The 23,473-nt window shown below is 38.3% G+C and overlaps 1 long non-coding RNA gene across 2 annotated transcripts in view; it reads right to left on the bottom strand.

Moving 5' to 3' along the window:
* Window positions 1-608: 608 nt before the first annotated feature.
* LOC147575559 (uncharacterized) overlaps window positions 609-23,473 on the bottom strand; it is a 265,631-nt gene continuing 242,766 nt past the window's right edge. The window contains exons 5-7 of one of the 2 annotated variants that reach the window (XR_015242511.1): window positions 13,808-14,031; window positions 1,394-1,609; window positions 609-1,245 (exon numbers count right to left, since the gene is read on the bottom strand). This is a non-coding gene — a long non-coding RNA (uncharacterized LOC147575559). The remainder of the gene's footprint in view (window positions 1,246-1,393; window positions 1,610-13,807; window positions 14,032-23,473) is intronic. The other variant, XR_015242510.1, reaches the window with a different exon arrangement.

Here is a 23,473-nt window from a genome sequence, read left to right on the forward strand (position 1 = left end):
TTTATTAAATATTTGAAACTAGAATTGAAAGTCTGGATAAAATTCTTTCAAGGAAATTCTTTACGTGTGCTTAAAACAACAACAACAACACACGATATACTCAATCATTCTATGCTTTACTTTGTTCTTTTTAACCAAACCATTTACATCTTGTCGCCCAAAATGGCGTATCTCTTTCTTGATTTTCAGTTTCCTTCTTTGGGAGAAGAAAAAGGAATGGATTCCTCACCTCCTATTGCTCAACCCATGTGTTGGATCTATATTGGTCTTTGAGAGTGACTGTAATGTCTTCATCTTGCCTATTGACTCAAATTCCAGCTCACTGATCCTCAGACTCTAGAGTCTTGAAACTTCCCTTTCACTTTACACTTTTCCCAAATGGTTCTATACCTCTAACTATGCTCGCAACAACAGTTTAGACCTTCTCCATTCTTCTTAGCCTTGGCTCTCCACAGTTTTCATACTATATTTATAATCTACCAGTTCTATGAACTGGTGTCTTGCTTCTCATCTGAAACTTGATTCCCAACTACTTTGGAGTGAATACCACCATGATACAGAATTCTGTATGCTCCTCCTTCACTCTAGAAGACAGAAGTGCCTCACCTATCAGGAAACAATTCGGGGGGGGGGAGGGAAATATATACGTGTACATACACGTACACACACACACACACATATATATATATATGTGTGTGTATATATATAGTACCTAGTATGTGCCAGGTACAAAGCTAAGGAATGGGATACCAATATAGGTTTAGACATGAGTCCTAATCTTAGAGACCTTACAATATTCTGGTGGTCGTATACACATAAACCAATCATTTTAATATTGTAATGGATGCCTCCAATACGCTAATCTTGTCAATTCCAATAGAAGAGATAGAAGATAATATATTTGCTGCAATCATCTAAAAGTAAGCAATCTTCTTCATTTGTGAGACAAAAGATTGAGAAAGGACAGTTATACAACCATGATGATTAACTCTCATGTGGACATTCCTATTGGAGTGGATAAAGAGATCATGCCAAATTGGGGATAATAAGCCAATCACAAATGAATACACACATGCTCACACACACACACGCGATGACAATGAAGACAGAAGTCAGGTGGTACCTACCCTGTGTACTGAAACCACTTCAGTGGACAGGGCTGTGAAGGACAAGCTTTCTCTCTGTTTCCCAGGTGCCTCATTACTTTTGACCAGCATTTCCAATCCCATTCTGTTTGGTAATATACTACGGGAGAGAAAAATGTTAAAGAGTATTTCTTTTCTTTTCTTCCTTCTGAATTTTTTTCTCAGAGAATTGCATTTCCTACAGGATTCCATTGGTAGTCCACGGTGAAGACACAAAAGAAAGAGAAAAATGTAGAAGAACAGCTTACAGGAATGATGAACAAGATGTATTGTGGAGTTAGGGGTCATTGTTGTCTGGTACGGCTATAGATGGAGGCCCCACTGGTGTGTTTTGGAAGGTTGCCGCCATTACTCAGGGCACTTTGTCAGCTCCAGGCATGATGTGGATCCCTGATGCTCCCACGGTGCTGTGTGCCACACGTTCTTGTGTCTCAAGGGCAGACCCAGGCAGGAGAGAGAAGCGTCTGGAGTTGGCAATATGAAAGATAAGTTTGTACTTGATGACACAGACCAAGGAATGATAGTTTAATATCAATCATCACAGACAATTGCAAAAGAACTGGATGTTCACACACAGAAGATATATTACCCATTAGGAGGCAAATCTATCACAAACAGTACCCCAACACTTACTGACTGAAAACTGAATAAGCATCATATCTCCAAGAGCAAATAAGTTCAAATAGATGTGTTTGTCAAGATGAAATTGGATTGACCTTCAAGTGCCTTGTACTTTTGGGGTAGCAGCAATAAAATAGCATCATTTAGGGCTTCATTATCATAAATAGGAGGGAAACTTTTGGTATTGTTATGAAGTGCTAGTAGTCCTCAACCTTATTTCATCATTGACATGTATATATATCTTTTTGTTCTTTTCTTTTTACTGTTTGCAACACATATGCATCCACACATTGTAGAATCTGGGATGTTAACAGAACCTCAGAGATCATCCATCCGGTGCCCCAAACCTTGCTCATAGGAGAATCACCACCAGGGAGGGTGGGGTTTTCAAAATACAGATTCCCTTGGTTTATTCTTAAAGATCTTTGGTAATGATACTAGTTTCCTTGGGCTGCCAAAACAAAGTGCCACAAACAGAGTAGTTTAAAAGAGCGAAAATTTACTGTCTCACAGTTGTGGAGGCTGGATCTGAATCTTATAAAGAAATCTTTCCATGATAAAGAAATTGTGGTTTATATACACAATGGAGTACAACGTGGCAATGAGAAAGAATGAAATATGGCCCTTTGTAGCAACATGGATGGAACTGGAGAGTGTGATGCTAAGTGAAATAAGCCATACAGAGAAAGACAGATACCATATGGTTTCACTCTTATGTGGATCCTGAGAAACTTAACAGAAACCCATGGGGGAGGGGAAGGAAAAAAAAAAAGAGGTTAGAGTGGAAGACAACCAAAGCATAAGAGACTCTTAAAAACTGAGAACAAACTGAGGGTTGATGGGTGGGAGGGAGGGGAGGGTGGGTGATGGGTATTGAGGAGGGCACCTTTTGGGATGAGCACTGGGTGTTGTATGGAAACCAATTTGACAATAAACTTCATATATTGAAAAAAAATCTTTCCATGACTTTCCCTACGTCTGGTGGTCACCAGCCATCTCTTGTAGTCCTTAGCTTGCAGGGGCATCACTCCACTCTGCCTCAGGTACCACATGGCCTATTTTCCTGTATGTGTGCGCCTCTGTGGCTCTTTTGATAAGGACACCAGTTACATTGGATTGGGCCCCGCCATATGCCAGTATGACATCATCTTACCTAATTACATGAGCAATGAACCTATTTTCAAATCAGGCCACATTGTCAGTCACTTTAACATACCTTTTGTGAAGGACACGATTCAACCCATAGCAAAAATATTGGAATGGGATTGAGAATCATTCAGGTGATTTGGTCATGGCCATATTTGAGACCTGCCGGACAATCAGTTCAATTCTCTTCTTTTACAGAAGAGCAAACTGAGGGCTAGATATATCTGGCAACTTTTAAATGAGAGTCAGAACATGCACAAACCATTCATATACTTATGTAAACTGTCACCCTCTAGATTCCCACCTTGATTACTTTGATAACAACAACGCTTCCTTGAATCTGGATTAAGATTACTTAGTATTTGTCAACTTTAATAAAAAGCTCTGTAGCTTTTTTTATTTTATATTTTGATTTTGAAACCTACTACATAATACTTAACCCTAGAGTCTTACATTAAAAAAACAATTCTGGTAGCAAACTTATTCAGGTATTCAAGCAAGGCTGGTATGAAGGTCAAATGGATCAATAATGGTAGAGAAATATACAAATGTGTAGACATATGTATTTTATCTAAAGCAGTAAAACATTTTTTTCAGACTTGATGGATTCTTTTCCAGATGTGGATACTACTGGAGGCAACACAAATGGTGGCTTAAATGTCACTGATTTAAACAACATGGTTCTTAGGCACATAGAGCGTATATATATAAAAACTGAACAATGCATGTGATGTGGGCCTTGTACATTTCCTAATGTATCTGTCTCTCAAAGTTCCCCTCTTCAGCTATGCTCTGGGTCAGGAAGTTTTATTAGGTAGTAATAAAATGGATTCAGAAACAGGGTTTATAGTTCAGAGGGTAAGGGTGTAAGACTGCTTTCTGTTCCTTTGGAATTATGCATGACCACTGTCATGAAAAGGAGTAAAAATTTGGGGAATATGTCACAAAACTTGGGACACGGGGTGCCTGGGTGGCTCAGACCGTTAAGCATCTGCTTTTGGCTCAAGTCATGATCTCATGGTTAGGGAGTTCAAGACCCGCATTGGGCTATCCGCTGACAGCTCAGAGCCAGAAGCCTGATTCAGATTCTGTGTTTCCCTCTCTCTCTGCTTCTCTCTCTATCTCTCTCAAAAATAAATAAACAGTAAAAATAAAAAAACCTTGGGACAGAAGAACCAATAGAATGAAGAATTAATATGGAAATCGTGACGACTGCCCCCAAATATGCTGAAATTCCAGTGTCATCTATAAGAGAAAAGGAAGGCAAGATTGAGATCTGTGTTAAATGATGTACGATCAAGGATATTGATTCAGAACATAATCTGACATCCTGTTTATTCTCTGCTCCATTCCCTCCAATAAACAACAACAACAGCAAAAACCTTAAAGACTTGACCACTTTTCTTAGTATAACAATAAAGATGTTGAATAGACAGGATTTTCAATTGCAGGAGCATAAGCAGGGACAGTGTACTCTCTGAGGACAAATATTTACAACCAACCTGCAAAATTATTGGGATTGAAGGGCACTGATTTGTATGTGCATACTAATAGTTCTGAATGCATTTAATGAAGAGAAATGGCCCTGAAAAAAACCAGGCAATTTACACACGGGAAAACTTGAAATTTGTGACATGTAAATTGGAAGTTACCATCTTTTCTGATCGTGAGGTTGCCTCAGATTCATTTCCGGAAAGCTGAAAAATTAGAGTGTGGTATGAGCAACTTGTTTATAGAATGGGATGGCATGCAAAGCATAATACAAATATTAATCAAGTCACTTTCAGAATACCAGCGGTTGGCCTTCAGATGATAGTATGGAGAAAATTCTGAAGGGGGCGAACAAAATTAAATATTTTGAGAGACATTTCCAACTTCAGACTGAATTGAGAGTAAGTGGGAAAAACAATGAAAGGTAAATAGTGAATAGCACCAGGCAGAGGAGGCAGTTTTATGGAGCGTAGATCAAGGAGGAAGGAGAGGAGATAATGTGGACTCGGTTCAAGAACACTGTCAGGCAGCACATCTCAGATGGAGGTCTGTGGACCACAGAGGCCAGCATCAGAATCTCCGCCACGTTTGTTAAAATGAAAATTTCTGAACCCTACCCTAAACCTACTGAATCAGAATATTGGTGATCCGTAGGTTTCATCGAGTTCCCTCCCCCAAGTCCCTGGATGGTTTGTATGTACCCTTAAGTTTGAGAGAGAGCATCTTAGATTTTATAAAACATAAAGAGAGGTTCAGAGGTGACAGCTATAGAGAATATAAAGAAGCTGTATGGGCTGGGACGGAATGAGGAATTATAGTGTATAATTGAAAAGGTTTATATGAACTTCTTTAAAGAAAGAGAAAAGAGAAAGAGCAAAGAGCAAGTTCATGGACTGACACTTGATTCCTGGAAAGGAAAATGAAATCAATGATTTAGAGGCGGGTGCTCACAGTTCAGGAAAGAGGGTGGTTTGATCAAACTTGTAAAGAATGGCAGTGGCTTGCGATGTGCCCTTATCACTGAATTCCACACAACTTCAAAATATTGCTTGAGCAAACTTTGGGGGGGGGGGTAGCTTTGAGTGGCATACAAAGAAAATAATATGAAAAAGCCAGCATATGAAGGGAGCAGTTTCTGTTACTGCCATGGGCCTCGTCAGCTAGTGAACAGCCATGTGTCCTCTCCTGTGTGTGACCACTGTTGTCTACCTGCATTCAGACTTCTGTGAAGGCTTTCGGCGACCTTTGCCCTCCAATCTTAGCAGTCACTACTTTATAATTTAAATAATCTCCTATAATACTAGAATAATCGCATTGAAAGAAATAGAATTTCTTGAAATTCTATTCTATTGAAAGAATAATAGAATTGAAAGAATAGAATGATAGAATTGAAATCCTCATTAAACAGCACTGCTAGGACTAAGGCTACAGGTCGGTTCTGAAATAATGTTTGAACATTTGAAACTTTGAAACAAGACTTAAATGCAATAAAATGTGACAAAGAAGTCCCCGAATCCACTATCTGTAAATTTAACAGGAAGTCTGTTGTGAAACAATTGTGGAGGCATTGCTGAGTAGAAAAATATGAATGGGAAAATGTACCACAATTGTCAAACCTTACGTGCTCCTATACATTCCCTCAAGTTTACAGTTATTCACGTGAGAGATTTTTTATTACATAAAAACTTAAATTTTAAATTTCAGAGGCCTTCGGGGATTCAGCCCTTGTGATGCAACTCTCCAGTGTTGCTGGGACAAAAAGTATCTGATAGGAAGTTTTTTAGACAATTTGCTGAGGAGGAGGACCCACCATGGGGCTTCGTGTGTCATATAAAGCCTCTGAGTGAGGGAGAGAGCGTTGTACTTTTTAAAGTAGCATGGCACTTTTAGGGGCACCTGGGTGGCTCAGTCGGTTGAGCGGCCGACTTCAGCTCAGGTCATGATCTCGTGGTCTGTGAGTTGGAGCCCCATGTCTGGCTCTGTGCTGACAGCTCAGAGCCTGGAGCCTGTTTCGGATTCTGTGTCTCCCTCTCTCTCTTCTGCACATGCTCTGTCTCTCTTTCTCTCTCTCTCTCTCCCTCTCTCTCTCTGTCAAAAATAAATAAACATTAAAAAAAAATAAATAGCATGGCACTTTTAGAGAGATCTTTATGACAGCTGAATGGAGGAGGGCATGACTAAAGGGAGAATAACCTGTTAGGGGACTCTAGTTTTGGGATTAGCTCAAAGAAGATCGGGATGTGACTGGGTCAGTGGTGGCAGTTTTGGGGAAGAAGGCATAACTTGCAAAGTACTGAGCCAGTCAGCCAACAAATATTGAGTGAATGCCTGCTGTGTGCCAACACTCATTCTCTGCCTTAAAATCCACAGCACTTAGAGTTTGACTGGATGAGTTTGGTGCCAGAGTAGCTAACAATCCACTTAGGGGAATACGAGAAAAAGCAAACTTTCTTCTAAATGAGAAGTCGTGCAAAGGCTATTTAGACCAGTGGGTGTTTGAATTGGGCCAGAAATGAAGGGGAAACTTTTAAGAGGAAGACATGGAAGACAGGGGTGAAGCTGGCCGAGCCGACCAAACCAACAAACCAAGGCCTGGATGTGGGACATAGAGTTCAGTTCATAGGATGTGAAGCCAGCCTGTCTAATGGAAGCTTTGGGGTCTTACTGGTTTTAATGGAAGATTAAGCTGAATGTTTATATAAGGAATATATTGGAAAATTTTTTGAAGGACTTTGGATTTTATTCTGAATGCAGTGAACGGTTACTGCAACATTTCATAACAAATTCTAGATCACACTGATTAGGAAAATTAAAAGTTGAGATTAGAATTGTGCTATAGTTTGAGTCCGTCCTTGGTATATAGAGCTTCTTGGTTTAAAGACAAACTTCATCTTTTATCAGTTATTCAATGATGGTTCTCTTGCATATTTAGTGTTTCTGGTAGACTGGGTATTTTTTTTTTTCAACGTTTATTTATTTTTGGGACAGAGAGAGACAGAGCATGAACGGGCGAGGGGCAGAGAGAGAGGGAGACACAGAATCGGAAACAGGCTCCAGGCTCTGAGCCATCAGCCCAGAGCCCGACGCGGGGCTCGAACTCACGGACCGCGAGATCGTGACCTGGCTGAAGTCGGACGCTTAACTGACTGCGCCACCCAGGCGCCCCATCTTTTTTATAACTTACACAGTATTATTATCTAGGATAAGAATTTTATACTGTCCCAACACCCACCCGTTTTCTCCTGTGTAAAAGACTTTGCTTGGATATGTCAGATTACATTATAATACAGTTTGATAGAAATCTACTTTTACTTGTTCTGAACCACCACATCATGCTATTTTCTCTCTCATTGCAAATGTGTATTCCATATCAAGTGCTAGTTACATTTTAAAGAAAGAAATCATTTGCATTAAATCAAATATTACATTATTCTTCCTCTTTCAAAAACATAAAGCAGGTATTTAATCAAAAGGAAGACATTGCCAATTTCAGATCTTTCCTGTCTTTTAATTTGCAGCTTATACATTCCTACCAAGAGCTCATTCTGTTTTATTCTAATATAACTAATAATTTAAAAACATTTGAAAATCATCTTTAAGACTAAGATTGAAAACTCTTGTTTACCTATTTCTATTCAATTTTTGCCTAATAGTGTCTGAATTGGTCTCCTGCACATTGTAGTGGGCTGTGCCTTAAAGCAAGAGCATAAATTATCTTTTTCTAAAACCTTATTCAGAACTTACTGCCTTTAGAAAACCTTCAAGGATTGATTTTGGGCTACAAGTTTTTTGTTCTGCTCAGGGCCACCTCAGAACGTAGTCATTTTGTGCATTTCCAAATCCCACTTCCTAGTCAGCAGCACCCAGCAGCACTGGCAAGACTCATCAAGCTTCTGAAACAAACCCCTCCCACTATGACAAAAATGCAAACACACAGAAGAGTCAATCACTAATAACTCCAAGGGACAATAGCTAAAATAAACATATGACAACTGAATAGATTGTAAGTTCCTTCTAGGTAAAAATATCTTTTCATTTATATTGAGTCCATTATAGAACGTAAGCAGGTAACATTTTATACACTTCTCATGTACTTCACCAAGTTCAAGGCAATCCTGAGCTGTATGATGAAAATAGGTTTTAGTGGAGACGTGGCGGAGGAGAAATACTCTGGTTACCAGGGAACAAAGCTTTTGTAACCCTCTCTGAGAGAGAAAGAGAACTCGTGAGGTTGGCCAGAAGAACTGCCCACTATAATGAGCTCGAGGTCATGGCCACTACTTGGAATCCCCCATCCCCCCAACCCACGGCTGAATTTTCACTATTCCTGATGGTGGCAGCACTTCTCAGCTGTTTGTAAAATAGCTGGGGATCCTGGAGCTGCAGACTGATTCTCTATTGCCAGGAGGACTGACTGAAAGCATGAACAGGTAGGCAGACATCACAGGGAGGGCAGGCTGCTAGGACATCTATGGTCCCCACTCACCTCTGAGCTCCTCAGATACACAGATAAAACTAGATAGGTTGTTTTGTTCGTTCTCTTATTTGTGGCATTTGGCTCTTTGTCTGGATTTATCAGAGGAGCATTCTCTTTAGCCAAGTGTTCACAGGTCAGTAACTACATAGCCTTATTGATCACTTTCTCTTTTTCTATACGTATGTGATGAAAAACTCCCTGCTGTATGTGTTTTCTTTGGTATTCTCCACACAAAATGTCAATCTTTCTGTGATCTATATATACAAAGAATTTGTATTTTTCCCTTTGTTAATCTTTTCATAAGATATTGATCCTTCTGTGATCCACATAGGCAAAGTAATATTTAATGGGTGATGGAAAACTAAGAGAGTGCAGTAGTAATGCAGCTGCAAAATGAATGTTAAGCTGTTCATAGACAAGCCAAGCTTCCTATATTCTAATCAGGCATTTGACTTGAACTTGTACCCATAGTTATTGGAGCCACATTTTTATCAACCACCACTCTAGTGGCCGTTGTGACATTTTCAAGCTGAGAAAATGCCCTTCCATAGGCTAACACAAAAAAGCATCAGTGGTCAGGGTGGAGTGTTAACCATATATAGAGAGACCACAATGATCTTACCTGGTAGGGATCAGCCTACAAACAGAATCCCTAGTGGTGAGCTACAGTGTCCTAGGACTACTGACATGGTAGTAGAGGGACCTCATTATTACCCTAGATCGCCACTGAAAGCAATGTCTTGGAGATCAAGAATCCATAGAGAGAAATGAAGATTTTTTAACTAAACAAAGGAGCAAAAAAGAAAGGAGATGAGTGTGAAGGGCCAGACTCTGTTACTGCAGGGACCTGTAGTCTCTGCAAAAATATGCCCAGATACCTGACTCAGAGGAGAGATTAGAAAACCAGAGAAAACCAGTGATAAAAGAGCTGCCTGCTAAGCCAGTGATTAAAGAATACAGAAGTCTTCAAAATAGGTTGGTGATTAGCCATCACTGAAATACGACCTGGCCAGATACTAAGTAGCTTGGGACACACATATTTCTTAGGAATTACCAAGGAGGAGAGAGGCATAGCCAATAGCCACTCCCTTTCTCTAGCAATTACTTGTCCCATCACATGAATCAACCTGACGTTCAGCAATCAGCCCCCCTCTTCCCTGACCCACCAGGAGCACTGTGACCCTTGACTTTCACCAGGGAATCAAAAGTAACCTGTAAAGAAACACTTGATTTATAACTCTTCAGTGTGGGATGCTTATATAAACAGGGAAGACTTCCTCGCCTCTCAAGCCTCAGGGAACTGGATCCTGGAAAGAGAAATGGCCTGGCAAGGCTCATCGAGTCCTCTAGGACTGCTCAGGATCAGATAGCGGACCTATGAAAGCCTGAGAACATCTGCACCCACCAAAAAGCTGTTTGTGTTACATGCAGGCTAAATGAAAAAATATAAAACAAATGGTGAGAGAATTGGCCCAGAGGTATATCCCAGGAAGGAACATCCCTACCCAAAAGTTGGGTGAGTGAGAGAAACCTGAATGAGGCGGGAGCTAGATGGAGTTTGGGACTTCATTGTAGCTCACAAATACACTTTCAACAGACTCAGTTTTCCAATAAAACCCGAAGAGGAAATAAATAAAGTGCATGAGAGAGAGCAAATGAAAATGAACCAGAGGACACACATAACCTTCTCTCATGTTATCTCTACCAAGTGAACCAGGAGAGGGGATAATTTAACCATCACGAGCAACTGTGATTTCAGCAGTGTTTACTGTAAAATATGTAGCCAGTAACTGAAGCTGACACTGACCTTGGCAGAATTACTGAACAATTTTCTACCTTCTGTCAATGAGCCTCCTCCATGAAAGAGTCTCACTTCTTCACCCAAGAAGCTGAATCCCTTTGTTCCCTCAAATCCTTCTCAAAGCTTACAAAAAGATATTTTTGAGCATTAAAGATCTATTTGTAATTAAATATAGCACACCTAATCAGTATTCCAAAAAGGAAGTTATGGTATATTTTAACTCTTTATATAATTGTATATATGTAAAATATATTACAGAAAAAAATCCTCATTGTATGTATACATTTTTACAAAGTTATTTTTTATAAAAAATTGAAGTCATAGATTGAAGGGCTAGAATTATTTAAAAACATTCTTTTTAACATGAGAAAGAATGAATAGTATAGAAGAGTTAATTGAAATATTCCTAGCTATTATTTACTACATGGCCCCTTGTAAAAGTACAATATTCTTGTACACTAGATTTATGGGAACTATAACCCCAAAGCAAAGTATTTCTTTTGAATGATCAGGTATAGGAGACAGAAAAATCTTCCCATAAATTGTTGATTGACACCTCCTGCTAAATCAGCTTTACAAACAACCCCTAGAGAATCATACATGTTGTTGAAACATCCTCAAATTCAGAATCTGCTAACCCCACAGTAGTGAGCTACTTTGAGGAGTGGTGACAGAATATTGCAGTGAGGTAGAAATGCTCAGGTGGACACATTTGCTACAGGCAGGCCAGGAGCCAACATTCCTGAGAAACCGAACTCCAGGTCAAACGCATTGTCTTCAGCTAAGTTTTTGTGGTCTAACCGAAGGGTATTTATGACTCAGCCAACTCCCTGTATTGAGCATATTTACAGCATACTCTTTAGGGTCTTTGAGCAATGAAATGGTATTACCCACTGCTGTAAAAAAATGTGTTAAAGCAGCTCTTGTTGAGAAGAAAACCTTTAATTTCTTTTTTTTTTTTGGGTCATAAGGAATCTAGAATTGAGGTTTTTAACTTGTCATGGTAAGGGAAGATGAATGCAGGTTAAGAACATAGGCAAAAGGAATCTCTGCAGGTGTTCCCAAGATAAAAATGAATATTTTCTATCTAGTTATATATTTATCTTTGGGTTTCTTCCCACATTCTTATCAATAAGACTTTAAGTAAAAGTCTTCTTTAACTATCCAACCTCTTTTCAATTTTGCTACAAAAAAAGATGCACTGGAAGAAATGGCGCCCCCAGAGGCCAGGAGATTGTTGACAGCACAAAGAGTGAGGAGTGCACGAAGGGGACAGTACAGTCAGAGGGATACAGCGGGGACTGGAAGCTTCTCTTTCCCCTTTTCATAGTCTTTAGCCATGGTTAGGTTTCATAGCTAGGGTTTGATTGGACTGAGTGTGGTGGCGATTTTCCTCATTGCTCTTATTTAATGTGAAATACTGTACTAGATCCTTGGAACACAAAATAAATAAGACATAGTCATCGTCTCAAAAGAGGTCGTATTTTTTTGGCTCACCTTTTTCCTCAAGAGAATTTTGACTTGAAGGATATTTGTCATGTAGCTGCATCAAAATACAAAGTAATTATTTTAAAGCAGCAATAATATTTGAAATCAAACTTTATCTAATCTCCAACCTTCTTCCCACTTCTTACTCCACATACACATAGGTAAGAATAAGGATGGGGTCAAAAAGGGGAGGAGAAACTCTCATTTTTCATCCTAAAAAGCTTAAAGTCCAAGAGCTAATTTTTAAGGCCAAACAAAAACAACTGTTTCATCTAAATGACTGCATCAAATTGTCTTCATGGAAACCTCTTGGCCTCTTCAGATTCACAGGCTTCAGTAGAAATAAGCAGATTCCAACTGGGTGGTGTGGTTTATTCAGGAGAGATTATTCAGAGCAGTGGTTTCAAGCTAGTGGAGGTACAGGGCCATTGCCTACTTTTGCAAATACTTAGTGTTGAGAGAATTAATGGGAGAATCTTCTTTAGATCTAGAACAACCTTGGAGAAGCAAGGGGTCCTCCATGATTTCTCTTGCTTGATTTGATCAGAATCCTGAGTGAGACCAACAACTGATTTGTCAGCTTTGTTGATCATTCCTTCAGGGTTTTGAGACAGATGGCCATGTGCATCTCTGATTTTCGAAGCCAAGAGGGATTTGCCCCTCTTTTGAATCCATAGCACCAATGCATGCACTCTGGCCATACATTGGATTATAACCAGCTACCTGGGCAGCTCTTTTCACTTGTGTGAGATCTGATCTCCCTGCCAAACTCCTCATCTTCCTAGTGCAGGATTCCCCAAAGTATATGCTGTAGAACATTAGTGTCTTGGGTTTTAGAAAGTTTCCCATTGAAAACATGTTTACTGGTCAAATAACTATGGCGGAGCTTGTTCTAAACAATGTGAAATGTATTTATTTACTCCCGGATTTCTCAAAATCCTGAATAAGAGAGTGAGGAAAGTGAATTCACTTTCAGACTTACTTGAATCCTACCTCTACTTCTTACTAACTTTGACCTTTGGCGAGTTATTTAATCTAAGGTTTAATATACTCATCTGTGAAGTTAGGATACAAATACTACCATCACAGAATTGGTCAGTGGATTAAACAAGATAAAATACCAAAATTGGTAACATTTTCTATTCAGGGATATAATTTGTATTATCATTTCCACATAATCATGCAATTTAGATTATATCCATACCAAAAATATAGATTTATTTTTAATGTACAAACAAAGCAGAGGAGTTGTTGACAGTTTTGAATTCTACTTAATCACTCCTTCAGTAGATGCCCCATTGGAAATCACATAGTAAATCACTAGGAATTAGCTGACCATTGTGTGTGTGTGTGTGTGTGTGTGTGTGTGTGTGTCCTTAGTGTTACACTATACTGATCATTGGTTTTTCTATTGGAATTCTATAGACCTTTAAATGGCCCTGCACTAATGATGCCAATATATTTTAAAATACTGAAAAGGTAAACCAGTGCTTTCTGAACACAATGTATTCCCTTGCTAAGAAGCTAACTCTCATCAGAGGTACTGTCCTTTGTTCTCATATTACAGAAAGTTGAGGTACCTGGCTTGTATCTCAAGAGTCACCAGGATATCTGAGCTTTGAATTCCCAGCCACTTACCTTATTTATTATCACACCATTCATCTTCATCAAGGTGCAGTAAATATCTCTGCAGAGATCACAATCTTGGAGATAGTTCAAATGTCAGCTTCAGCCTCAAAAGAACTCAGAATAAAATGTACTCTTTTGCTCTTCAGCATTTTTCCAGGCTGCTTCATAAGAGATTACATTCCAAGGACAGACGGGACTTTTCAAATTTTTCATCTAATACTTCGTAAGCATGCCTTTGGAAAGAAGAGAGAATCATGACTATTGATAAGAAACCTGGTGACATAGTATGGTTTATATCATCTTATTATCTCCCTTTAAATGATAGACATTGCATTGTAAAAGTTACCATAGATAGGTTCTAAAGGATGGCAGCATGTAAGTATCATTATCTTTTTTGCATGAGAGATGGTATCAGATAGGAAACATATGTAAGAGCTGAACAAATATTGTTTGTTGTTTCCTATTAGACATATATAACATCAAAGGTGGGAAATTCCAAACATCTGTAGGAAAAACAGACTGTGATAACGGTTATCAGGAAGGTACAAGCTTTATGTGACAGAATGATTGTCACTTCAAACTACACAGTTTATGGCAGTCAACTAACCTAAAAGAAGGAATTACACACATACAATGTGCCAACTTCATATGCCAAGTTCCAAAATGTAGAACAGAGGGCCCCCATCCTCATCAGTTTACTGTCTAATATTGGAGGCTCAAATAAGAGGCACTAGATAAAGGTGGGAAGCACACTGAAAAACTGCAGGAACTGTGAGAAGAAAAGACGTTAGTGGGCTGTAGGCAGACAAGATGGCTTCCCTGGAAAAAAAAGAACTTTGTTGGGAACTTTGACCCAGGGTAAGATCACATTGGCTAAGAAGAGGAGGAAAGACTTCTGGAAGTAGAAAAGGAATGACAAAGAGCAACGCTAGTGAAGAGCCCAGTGAACTGACTGTTGTGAGTGAAATGAATTAATAAATAAGGATCATCTTGGAATGCAGTTTAGAGGAAGTTGAAGGAAAACTCGGAATCTATCATTTGACCTTGACAGATAGATCATGGGTGAGGTGATAGATTCTTTTGCCAAGAAATGACAGTAGGAGAGCAGGGCCACAGGAAAATAAATTGGGTAGTTATGTGCAGCATGAGTTGGAAATGAAAAGTGGGGAGGGAGATAACCAGAGTGATCTCAAGTTGAGGTACTGAGGACTTGAGTGAGAGTCATGGCAGGGAGGTGAGTAGGAGATAAACAGAGAAACACTGAAAGGAAACTTTGGTGATACGTGGGTGATAATCTCAAATGCCAGTCAATGATATGGAGAAAGTATTACAGCCTAAACTTACCACATAAATTACTATAAAGTTATAGGTTTTAGAATTGCACTTGAGTTTTTATTCCATTTTGCTTCTTATCAACAGTGTCATCTCAGGAAAATTATTAAACTACTTGTTCCTAACTTTCCCCAAATCTAAAATGAGATTAAAATTGTTTATGTGGAGGCTTAAACAAAATAACATGTAAAACATTGACTAAGTACCAGGCAATTAGTAGGCATTCAAGAGATATTTGCTCCTTGTTCCACTTAATTAACCCTAAAATATCCTAGAGGCAGCTGGAAACTGGAAGGTAGATTTAAGTTTTGTGGCTATAATAGGGTCTGAATGTTTGTATTCTCCCCAAACTCAAATGTTGAAATTCTAATCCCTAATGTGATGGTACTTTTGAGTTGAGGCCTTTGATAGAGGATAAGCTCATGAGAGCCGAATCCTCACAAATGGAGTTAGTGACCTCATAAAAAGTCCAAATGAGACCTCCCTCACCCATTTTGCCATGTGAGGTTAGATGGCCATCAAGGAGAAGGCAGGTCCTCTCCTGCACCATGATCTTGGACTTTCCAGCTCCAGAACTATGAGAAATAAATTTGTTATTTATAAGCCATCTAGTTTATGCTATTTTATTATCGCTGCCAGAATGAACTAAGACAGGCTGGAGATGCAGTTAGACACCGCCCACAAAGAGGTGGTATTTTGAACCATATGGGAAGTGTTCTCATTGAGGAAATAACTGAGTAAGCAGAAGGAAAAAAAACCTTGAGTAAGTTTTGGAGAAAGCCTAAAATGAGAAAAAAGAGGAGCTGAATAAAGATGAGTAGTAGATTTGAAGTGTGCTTAGTATAGCATTTAGAACCTAGTAACCACTGGAGGTATCTGGGTGGCCCAGTCAGATAAGTGTCCAAACTCTTGATTTTGGCTCAGGTCATGATCTCATGGTTTGTGAGACTGAGCCTTGCCTTGAGCTCTGTGCTGACAGCGCAAAGCCTGTTTGTATTCTTTCTCTTCCTCTCTCTCTGTCCCTACCCTGCTCTCTCGCTCTCTCTCAAAATAAATACATAAACTTAAAAAAAACTCACAAACTCTCAATAAATACAAGCTGTTATTGTTGCTGCTATTTCTATTATTATTATTATTATTATTATTATTATTATTAGAGATGGTCAAAGATGTGGCGGTGAACTTTAGAGAGAATAAAGGCATAATAATCAAATGAAGGAGAAAAGTCAAAGTAACCTCCAGTGGTCTATGTTGCAATAAACTGAGGATGAGGACTACAAAACCATTCCATTCAAATGGAAGCAGTTGGTGACCAAATGCCTGACTTTTATAATTCTTGTCTGTAGTTGACATGACTTCATGATTTAGGAGGAAGACTATGCTCACATAGCTACCTGAACTGTGAATGATATATTATTCATTCACCATCACCAAAAATATCTCTTCAGCAGATATTCTACCTGCCACAGAAGGAAGAGAGACTCAGGGTCTTTAAAATAAAGGACACCAGCAAGCGATTTTAACATAGGGGAAAATATGAAACTATGAATTAACAAAAAATACAATTTCCTGTGATGATTTTTAATAGAGCCAAACACCAAATATTGGCTTCCATTGTGTTAGAAAATGAATAAACACTATTGCAATGACCTGAAGGCTTGGATAGAGAGAATAAATAAATTATTGACACATGAGGAGTAGACAATTCTCGATCCACAGTTGAGCTTTTCATTCTTTGTGAAGCAGATGGTCTAAATAAAGCAGCCAAAAATAACAGGTGGGTTTTATTGCATTAAGCCACTGAAAACTCTAAGCATCTACAGTTTAAATCATGTTTAAAATAGTAAGCCTTAAAAAGCACCTTTGAAAATAATCTTTCATATTTATGCAACACCTTTGTCCACCTTATATGATATCAAAACACAAAGACCAATGAGTGTATGAACACGTATTTAGGGACAACAAGGGAGAGACAGATTGGAAGAAACAGCTGCTCTTTATGGAAATGGTTTAATGCAGCGTCATTAAACCATGTTGATAGACTCTAACTGATATGGATAACATCACCTCTTCTGGGACCAAACAAAAGCTAAGTCATTTCTACCATTAATATAGTTATCTCACATGTCCGACTTATCTCTATCGACCATGTGGAAGGTAACTACAAAGAATTCAAATACAATGTTTCTTCTAAAATTCGCCAAATTCATACGTCTAATTTGGGAAGCTGAACTGCATTTTACTAACATCTATCTTACATCATACTATGTATTTGTCTTACATGTTTTTGTAAGTTAGATGTGATGTTGGAAGAGATTGATGAATGGGTCATCAATGGAGGAAGTAGCGTAGCTCTGCTCGGAGATGATTGCTTTTTACATAGTATTCCTTATTAATTACGTGCATTTGATGACTAGAGTTTTAAAAGTAAAAATCACGTCTCCTATCTCTCTTCCCCAATCTCCCACTTCCCTAGGATAACCACCATTAGAGTAACCTTCAGAATCTGTGCATGTACATTGACAGTTGAAGAAATGCTCAAACCATTAAACCCACAATGAATTTTAAGAATCTTTTACATTTATAAAACATCTTCATCCTTCTTGAATAATTTAAAACCATAGACACCTTCCTGAGTATGAAGCATGAATTATAAAAAATGAGATTATGTTTCTACTTACTGTTTGCAACTTGCTTTAAAAAAAAATCAACACTGCCTCATGGATATTTGTCACTTTCCTACATGGAGATCTACTTCATACTATTTAATAGCTATGCCCTTTCTTTAGAATATATCGTAGTTTATAATCATTCCCAAATGGATAGGTATTTGTTATTTCCACTTGCCACCAAAATAAATTGCAATTAATACCTTTATTTATATATTCTTACTTGTGCAAGTTTCTATAGTATTTATTGCTAGAGAGAGATTTGACACATCAAAAGTTTTGTGGATTTTTATTTCAATGTCTTCTGGAATAACTATTTTCCAAACTTTCTCATCTTCTTGCACTTTAAATAAGTCATACTTTGCTTCTGTCTTTAAATCTAAAGTGCTTATTTATCTAGGGGACTACTATTTCTTTTTATTTTTTTTATCTCAGAGCTGACTGCATGCGGGGATAAATTAAGAGTTATGTACTGTTGTTGATAGTGTAGGAGACGGAAGGAAATATGGTGAATGAGAGTAAAACTGTAAGCCATTGGCACTGCTACTAAGACATAATGATTAGTAGCATGTCTTTTACTGATAAATCACCTGATGAATATGCCTCTTGGGCTTTGATTGTCAAACAAAATCTGTCTTATATAAGTTCAGTACAAATATAGATGCTTGCCAAAAATGGAGGGGTGGGATTCATACCGGTGGTACATTTGGTCAAGAAACTATTTCTGACTGACGGCAGAGAGAAGATGTGTGGCAACTTCGTTTCGTGATACTGCATGAAAAAGAAGAAGAAACACAGAATGGAGAAATATAAAGAATTCAATTCTTGAGGAAGACCCTGACCAATTGGAAAAATAAAAGGAGAGCTTTCCTTGTAAGCTGGTCAGTATTTCCAGCTAGACTTTATTCTATGGCTGGTAAAAGCTCTGGCAAGGTGTTTGGCTACTGTTTTCCCTTCAAACAGGAAGAGAACGTCCGAAGTGATATACTCCTATCTCGACCCTCTGTACAGTAAAAAGTTATCCAAGGGGCAAAGTGGCCCAAACCAGCCCAGTCTTTCAAATACAGTCAAGCTACTGACTCTAACACTCCATGTTTCAATTCTTTCTGGGCAAAAAAACCCCAAAACAAAACAAAACACCCACCTTTCTAACAATAGCTATGGAGTCTTATCCTGCAGTCATACTTTCGGTATTAGGGAGCAAGCGACTCTACCCTCCACTTGTCTGGAGTGAAGGTGTTTAGAAGAACTGGAAAAATAATCCTGTGTCTTAGTTCCTGCAATCTAGATTGTTCTAAGAATTTGCTTATTTCTGGGAAAAGGAAGCCCTCCAACGATGGAAGGGCTTCATAGCAATGAAGTGGCATAAAATTTTGAATTTAAACTTCTGTTGTAAGCTTTTAGGCCAAAGATGGATGAGCAACGGCATTGTTAAAATTCCATTCCCCTTTCCTAAAACCCACTGTGAACAATGAAAAAGAAAAAATAGAAGAGAAAAACTCTTCATCTCCGGTAAAACAGGGAAGTTTTACCATCTCAAACCTACCAACTACTGCAGCAGCTATGCTCATATCACAAGAGCATTTACCTTGTTAGGTCTCAAAGAAATTGGGAACATTCTGATAACTCCTGAAAAGATCCATCTCAAAGGGTAGATATAGGATTCAAAGAAAAAACTGTATGATAGTGGTTGGAGAAAAAAAATGAGCTGACACAACAGAGAAAACATAAGAGAAAATTTACCCATTATAAAGACGAAAGTCACATAAGGAATAGTAGTAGTACAAATCAAAAGGGCACATTCTTTTAAAAATGCAGACAGAATCCTCTGACACATCTTGTCAAAGTTGCTGTACTTTGACAATCCGGAAAATAAATATGAGCACGTGACAAGAAAGGCAAATCGTGTACAAGAGGTAAAAATGGTATTGGCTACAGGTGTCTCCAAAGCAACATTCAATTCCTGAAGACAGTGAACAATATCTACAAAGTTTCAAGAGAGTGATCCAATAGTGTTCTCAAACGAAAGGCAACAGACATATCCATCTAGTTGGCAAGTTTGTTAACAACTTAAAGACCAAACCATTCCTGAGTAGAATGAATACCAGGCAGACATGAGATGAAACATAATAAAAACTCAGATATGGAGAAAACATGGTAAAAATACACGGCAGTAAAGGGGCGCCTGGGTGGCTCAGTCAGTTAAGCATCGGACTTCAGCTCAGGTCATGATCTCACAGTTCATGGGTTCAAGCCTGCTTTGTATTCTGTGTGTCTCTCTTTCTGTCCCTCCCCCACTCATGCTCTTTGTCTCTTTGTCTCTCTCTCTCTCTCTCTCTCTCTCTCTCTCTCAAAAATAAATAAATAAATAAACATTAAAAAAAAAAACTTCAGTAAATAGTGAATCAATTTAAATCCAGAATTATGGGAATTATGGTTTCCAACCGAAATGAAAATAGATACTATTTAAAGTAGAAATGTAACTTTTTTTTCAATATATGAAATTTATTGTCAAAGTGGTTTCCATACAACACCCAGTGCTCATCCCAAAAGGTGCCCTCCTCAATACCCATCACCCACCCTCCCCTCCCTCCCACCCCCATCAACCCTCAGTTTGTTCTCAGTTTTTAAGAGTCTCTTATGCTTTGGCTCTCTCCCACTCTAACCTCTTTTTTTTTTTTTTCTTCCCCTCCCCCATGGGTTTCTGTTAAGTTTCTCAAGATCCACATAAGAGTGAAACCATATGGTATCTGTCTTTCTCTGTATGGTTTATTTCACTTAGCATCACACTCTCCAGTTCCATCCATGTTGCTACAAAAGACCATATTTCATTCTTTCTCATTGCCACGTAGTATTCCATTGTGTATATAAACCACAATTTCTTTATCCATTCATCAGTTGATGGACATTTAGGCTCTTTCCACAATTTGGCTATTGTTGAGAGTGCTGCTATAAACATTGGGGTACAAGTGCCCCTATGCATCAGGAAATGTAACTTTTTATAAATCCTTTAAATATTAAAGTGTAATAAATTATTCTTCATTTTTAAAAATTAGTTTATTTATCTTGATAGAGAGATCACGTGTGCACGCATGCATGAGCAGGGGAGGGGCAGAGAGAAAGGGATAGAAAGAACACGCTCTGCACTGTCATCACAGAGATCCCCATGGGGCCCAACTCCATAAACCATGAGATCATGAGGTGAGCTGAAATCAAGAGTCAGACACCAAACCGACTGAGCCACCCAGGTGCCCCTAAAATTTAATAAATTTTAAAATATTGAGTATCTCTTGGGGAAACTTATTTCAGTTTTACTTCAATTTATTTTTCTTTCTTTAAATTCTAGAATTCATTTCATTTTAAATAGTATATATAGCATGATCATATTTTTCTTTCTTCAGATGATTACTTTCCTCCTTGAGGGTTTTTTTTTAATGTTTAATTATTTTTGAAAGAGAGAGACAGAGCATGAGTGGGGCAGGGGCAGAGAGAGAGGGAGGCACAGAATTTGAAGCAGGCTCCAGGCTCTGGGCTGTCAGCACGGAGCCCGATGTGGGGCTTGAACTCAGGAACGTGAGATCATGACCTGAGCCAAAGTTGGATGCTTAAACAACTGAGCCACCCAGGTGCCCCAGTATGACCATACTTTTTACTCTATTACCTATTGATCTCTCTATTAGGAGATATACAAAGTGGTATTCGTAGAAGAGTAACTAGAGTGATTTGAAGGTGGTGGGGATGGGGATGGGGCAAAATTTTCTGTTGTACTTTTCCGAACTCCTGGACTTTTGTTAACAAGCTTCTATTAACTTTGTATAAAAATGCATTTTCTTAGCTTCAATTCTTTTAAGATGGGAAAGGAAGTCAGAAAGAGAAGGGAATAGGGTAACAATTCTTTACACTTGTTCTAGAAAACCATAATTTAATCACGGACTTCAAAATCAATTTAAAAATTTGTTACAAAATCAGTTTGTAAGTTATTTAATGAAAGGTCGAAATTTTGGCATGCCTATAATCTAAGAACCTCTTAATATTGTGTTGACGTTTCACCATGAAAATAAAATGTTCTTCACTTTTGTCTAGATGGACTACTGTTTCCTATATATTTAAAAAAATTTTTTTTTTTACATTTATTTACTTTTGATAGAGAGAGACAGACCACAAGTGGGGGAGGGGCAGAGAGAGAAGGAGACACAGAATCCCAAGCAGGCTCCAGGCTCTGAGCCTGACGTGGGGCTCGAACTCACAAACCACAAGATCATGACCTGAGCTGAAGTCGGATGCCCAACCAACTGAGCCACCCAGGTGCCCCTACTGTTTCCTATGTTAATGACAAAAATATTAAGTCAATCAAAAATGAAAATTATTATAGCTTTTCAACTACAGAACTGAATTTATATATATATATTTAATTAGAGAAAACCTTATCATTCTAATTCTGTTTTGGGGGGGTAACTTATATGTTTTGAGGGAGAGAGAGACAAAGAGAGAGAGAGTGGGGGAGGAGCAGAGAGAGAGAGAATCCCAAGCAGGCTCTGTGTTGTCAGAGAACCATGAGATCATGACCTGAGCCAAAATCAAGAGTTAGATGAACTGAGCCACCCAGGTGCCCCTATAATTCTCCTTTTAAAAATTTATTTTTCACTTGGTTTAAAGCCAAAATAGTTCAATGACAAAGTAACAAGGGAATTAAAATTAAAATGGCTGAGTTTAAATAGACAGGTGGATTTTGATGTAGTATCTGAAGCTGAAACTATGTTATAAAACTCAGATGATCCCATTTGTCCTGTTGAATTACTAAGTCTTTGCTTCTCATGAGCAAAGCATTTCACCACTGTATTAAAGAATTTTAGTAACACCCAACAACTGCTTGTGGCTGAGAGAGACAGACAGACGGAAAAAGACAGAGAAAGGCAAGAGAATAAAAATTAAAAGAAGAAATGAAGTATTGTCTCCCTTTTATAAAACCTCACAAAGCTCATTTAGGCCCATTCATTAGCAAATTCAGCAACAAATAAAAGACAAGAGAGAAGAGCCTAATGTAACTTTCTGAGATTATGTAATGATCAGATTCATGAAATGCTAAAATAGGGACTTTACTCTTCCTCCCCCCATTCCTTATAGTTGAGTAATGAGCAGCAGGAATGTCAGCGATGGCCACTGATGACCTTAATGGGTCTCTGAGTGGTCCAGGAAATGTAATTTCAGAGCAGAGAATGAAAAAATGTTCTATCTTCTCTTTCTTCCAAAAGGTTTTATGAAGTGCTTACTGAGTCCCTGGAACTATCTAAAGTGTGATATTAATCTATTTAAGCCGATACAATTGCATTTCCTCTATAACAGTGTTTTTTTAATTTTGAGACCAGGGATCTACTGGTCTATGAATAAGCTTCAGAGGGCTCATGAAATTTCTACATTTCTATATACATAATTTATTGAAGAGAGAATTCAGAGATTGCAAACAAATACTCTAGAAGCTGTTTATCTAAATGATATGGTAAGAGAAATACTTTAAAAAAATCCATATACCTATATTAAATAAAAAATTTTTTTTGAAATGACAACCCATGAAATCATGGGGTCAACTAAAACTTCCTAACACACTAAAAACAGGAAGTAAAGACTTATTCTGTATGTTTTACAAATTTTACATTAGCTTCTGCCAACCAAGATG

The sequence above is a fragment of the Puma concolor genome, chromosome D3 (assembly GCF_028749965.1).
Source record: "Puma concolor isolate L17-30 chromosome D3, mPumCon1.1.hap2, whole genome shotgun sequence".
NCBI lineage: Eukaryota > Metazoa > Chordata > Mammalia > Carnivora > Felidae > Puma > Puma concolor.